We start from the raw sequence: 5,257 nt of genomic DNA, 5'->3' as shown, positions 1-5,257 counted from the left end.
CATGACTTTAAGAAAAGTTTCAACCCGTGCATGATAGTTGTAAGCATTTTGTACTCGTCGTATCAGGGAGAATTTATTTACATCGTCTCACCACTGAGAGTAATAATAGTGTCATATTAGGGAGAATTTAATTGCTTCGTCTCGGGGCTGAGATTTATAACAGCGTCATATTATTTCCATTTGGTTACTTTTGTACTGTGGGAAGCTCAGTTACTTATGGCAAGTAAGGACATGTGTTACCCAAAACTTGTTTCAAAGCGAACGCTCATCTGTGCCAACCATAGGTGTTTCACAGCATAATAAATTCGTTCAGTTACGAACGCCCACGTTCTATGGACACTCTATATTAGTTCCTTTGAGAATCCTATGTCCAAGAACACGCTAGAGTTGTGCCCTTACGAACCTATACCAATTAAGTAACCATCTTACTTTATTTTATACTCATTAAATGCTGCTTAATATCACTTTCTTAGAAAGGAAAATTATTCCTGGTGCTTGCAGCATAAGTTAATTCTGCAAAGTAGAGTAAAAGTCATAAGTGATTTCTTTTGTTTGTAATTGACTTTGATCTTTTGCAGAGATATTACATTTTTGAGTTCTAAGAACCCCTTAAATTCGTCCAATTACGAACGCCCACGTTCTATGGACACGATACATTCTTGCAATTAAGAACCTGACGTTCAAAACCCTCTAGAATCGTTCACTTTACGAACCTTTACGTTCTAAGGACTCACCAAATTCGTGCCTTTGAGAACCTTCCGTTCTGCACACGACCAAGATTCGTTCATCTAAGAACCCTCATGCTCTTCAAGCTACGAGTTACCTTCATTTAAGAGCCGTTCTTGAGCAGTATATAAATTATGCTCACCTAAGAACCCATTGCACTCTTCAAGCTACTAGTTACTTTTATTTAAGAGCCCGTTCTTTGAACAATTTATTAATTACGTTCCCCTAAGAACCCATTACGCTCTTCAAGCTACTAGTTGCTTTCATATAAGAGCCGTTCTTTGAACAGTATATAAATTGCGTTCACTTAAGAACCCGTTGCACTCTTCAGGCTACTAGTTACTTCCATTTAAGAGCCGTTCTTTGAACAATTTATTAAGCACGTTCACCTAAGAACCCATTGCTCTCTTCAAGCTACTACTTAGTTTCATTTAAGAGCCCGTTCTTCGAACAATCTATAAATTATGTTCACCTAAGAAACCATTACGCTCTTCAAGCTACTAGTTATGTTCATTTAAGAGCTGTTCTTTGAACAATCTATAAATTGCGTTCACCTAAGAACCCATTAAGCTTTTCAAGCTACTAGATATGGTCATTTAAAAGCCGTCCTTTGAACAGTGTATAAATTACATTCAGCTAAGAACCCATTGCGCTCCTGAAGCTACTAGTTACTTTCATTTAAGAGCCCGTTCTTCAAACAATTTATGCTCCTGTCGAAACATCTGAAGGGAAAGGGCCAAACCGCGCCCTACTCCATCCCGTTAACAGACCGTGGAAATCTTGCGGAGGTCTGGAAGGCCTTAATTAAGGACTACAAGCTCACCTGTGAAAGATGGAGACAATGTTGGGGAGGACACCTGAAGGAGGTGGGTCAAACATGGGCCGACTGGGCATGCCACAAGTCCCGAGCTCTCGAGTGGTGGCTAGAATCCCTCAAAGCTACCTCTGCGGAGGAAATAATAGAAACTCTCCAGCTCAAGGACTTCCTACACTATGCCCCTCCGGCCCTCGCTACCTACCTCTGGGGTAGGGACCCTCTGACACAAGACAAGTGCTGCCACATGGCAGTCCACTGGGACACTCATCATCCTACAGCCATTTCCTGGGGCCATAAGATTTGGCTCTCTTCCCCTACCTCCAGTTAGCCTCCGCCCAAGAATGGACACCCTCGCAAGAAGCCGGTTGCGGCTATTGTAAAAGAGCTGGGCACGCCACAGAACAGTGCCGCTCGAAAGCTGAGAATCAGCCAGACACTCCCGCTAAGTCCCCAACTGAGATCATGCCAAACCGAGCCACATCTGGCTCTGGAATGAACAACAAAGGGTCTGCTCCCTCCAATGGGACAATGCCATGCAGAGATTACAGCAAGACTTATTGCACCTCTTGTCAGGTTCAAGGGCACTCTGCTCTATGGGCCAAATGCCCTAGTAAAACAAAACCTCCCGCCATTGTTTTGGCAGTTACAAATCCTAAAACCTTAGGCCCTGCAGCCAAAGGCCCTATATATGTGGCACCTCCCAGAGGTAGCTGACCTGGCTGCCAGGTCACGGCATTGGATGACACTAGCGCGTAAATCTCCCTCATAAGAGAAGATAAGGTCCCTTATGGGGCCACCATTGACAGATGTAAACTTATCACAATGGAGGGTATCAATTGAATGAAGATGATTCTCCCCACCTTCAAGCTATGGGTTACACGACCTCAAAGATAAAAAATCTGCACTCTTGCAGTAGCTACTTACCTTCCTGGAGGCTATGACTTCCTCCTTGGACAGGACTTCTGATCCCCATCTAATTTGCAAAAATCCAGGGGTCCTAACCCCTCCACAACTAAATAAAAAACCAAGAGTCCTCAAGGACCTGCTTTAAACCCACTGCCAGTGCCACTTGAGTGCCTTGAGCAGTGCGAGGCTCTAACTGTCCCGACCGTCGAGCCCCTGACAAATTGAACTCCAGTGCCAGTGCCAAGGCGCATCCTGAATCTCCCTTCTGACAGTGCCACCTGAGTGTCCTGGACAGTGCCATGTTCCGCCCAGCGCGGACATTGAAGAAATTCATGATTTGATTCCTGTGCCTGGGCCTGCTTTAGTGTCAGTGCCAGAGCGTGCCATAGGTCTTCCTCCGAGGGATCCCAGTCCAGGTTGCCTTTCTCCCTCCTGCTTGGCACCTCTATCAATGCCAGTGCAAGAGCCAATCCACAATATACTTGGATCCCCTCCGTATTCCTCTGACCGCAGTGGAAGCTCACCAAAAGGTGCTGCCTCTCAACCCCTGCCTGAGCTGGTCATGGTGACTTGCAAGCATCTCATGCCCACCACGACCTCTTCCTCTCCTTCCCAGTCGTCCGCAGATACAACCATAAATAAGGATTCTGCCATATGGCAACTGGCTGATTAATTTAGGAAACTGTGATGACTAGTAGTTGAGCTTGTAACGAATGCTCCTACTTTGGCTATCAAAGAAGCTGGAACAGGTGGCACTTCTGCGTCTTCATCAGACTCACATCCACCAGTTCCCCTACTCAGGAAGTCCACTGAAGAAAGGTCACAGGCACAGATAAATCCAGATAGCCAAATAAGAGCCATTGAGGTCTCCTCGCACTAGTGCCCTCTGGTACAGTGCCTCACCTTTATTTTATGAAGAACTTTGGCACCTTTGTCCAGAGGAGGATGCTGGGTTTTTTACCCTGTTTATTCTTCTTATAACTGCGTGATTTAACTTCTTGTAATGTTTCCTTCTGCCACTCTGATCAATTCTCTCTCTCTTTCCAATCTTCTAATTTAAGATCTTTCTGGCAATCTTGCCCTTTCATGAACCCTTTGTAAAAGCCTATAAATGGCTCCTCATCTTAATTTGCTGCCCACTCTACCAATGCAGAGTGCAATCACCAGCTTCTTTTATACCATAAGTCCTTTGACTTCCTATTTAATGCCTACAAAGGCATGGTAACTTTTAGATTAAATATAACAGAGCCATTCGGCCTAACTGCATGAGTGCCATTCCTGGCACAGTGTCATTACCATCCCATTGGCAGATGCTCCTGCCAGAGGGGTCGCGCCCTCCGGCTACCCTTTTAATGCCCTATGGGGCTAAAGACTGAACCTAGCCAGCTTTCATAGGCTATGAAATGTAATTCTGGTATATTAATCATAACTTTTACTTACTCTTGCATCTGTTATTTATTTTCCTTGTAACTGAAATCTTGAGTCTGTAACTCAAAAATCCCATGTACTTTACATACTTGACTGTCCTTCATTGTACTTGGCTTCATGCTGCAAGGCACCCGTGTTGTTAGTGCCACATCTGGCACCGTGCCACTGCAAACAAGTATCCTGGCATCACCTAACCTAAGACCATGGACACATTGTTGTAATGCCTCTTCGAGGCACCCTAGCAGCATGTTGTAATGCCTCCTCGAGGCACCCTAGCAGCATGACTTTGGACTGTCAAAATAATCTTATAAATTAAGTGCTTGTTTAACATTAGGTTTAATGCCATACTAATTCACTCATTTTCTCCATGTTGTTGTCTAGATATAGGAATTATTAGTTCATAGAATTCTTTTTCTTTAATTTTGATTTTGCTATAATGCTGCTTTAACGTAATAACATGAGAAGTACATGAATTTTACTTGCAGTGTAACGTAACTACGTAACGTCAACTTAAAAAATCAGTGAGCTGTATTTTTGCATTTAATTTACCTGTAGAATTGTTGATTGTTCTGAAATGTAATGTTACCACAAAAGAGAAGTAGAGAATTATCATATTGTCCAGTTGGGTTCACTTAGTTGTTGACATTTCCACCCATTTCAAGGCACTATTGTCAACTTTGTGGGGGAGCTGTAACGTGGGTAACCACTTTATAAGCAAACCCAACTCCCCAACTGATTTATATAAACTAAATAAAGTACTTTTCATACTGATAACTAACTGAGGAAGGGCGTGAGAAACTCAGCCCCTACCTAACTTTCTCTCCACACTCCCCTTTTGGTACATCTGTGACCTTTCCTAAGAACTGGTGGCTGCTTGTAATTGCCTCCTTTCAGGTAAAAGGCGAATGGAGACGAAGCCTGCTGGAAACCGCATGTAAAGTTGAGTTCCCCATAAAAACTGGCGAACATTGGTTACCAGAAGTCACCAGAATTTGGAAGGGCTTGACAGAAAATGGAGATTGTGACTCAGCTACGATCTCAGCGACCTCTAAGTACAACCCAATCTTAATCCCCGAGGGCTTAAATGTGCCCGACTCCAGAGCAACGGCAACGCTTTCAGAAACATACCTGATGAAAGACTGAATACACTCCCCCTTGCATACTCCTTCTCGAGCTGACCCACATGGCCCCCCTTATGGCCACCCCAGTACTTTCAAGTGTGACCCATTAAATTTCTCCCTCCATTCCTGGTGCATTTTCTTGGCGAGGTTCTTCATCACTCCATTATAAGGGGACGTCCTGATTTGAGGTTTTTCCACAGTCACATAACTTTAAATCTCTAACTGAAGTTTTATTTTCTTCTCTGAAGCAAAATTTCTC

This window comes from Macrobrachium rosenbergii, chromosome 3 (genome assembly GCF_040412425.1).
Source record: "Macrobrachium rosenbergii isolate ZJJX-2024 chromosome 3, ASM4041242v1, whole genome shotgun sequence".
Classification (NCBI taxonomy): Eukaryota; Metazoa; Arthropoda; class Malacostraca; order Decapoda; family Palaemonidae; genus Macrobrachium; species Macrobrachium rosenbergii.
This window is presented reverse-complemented; position numbering follows the sequence as displayed.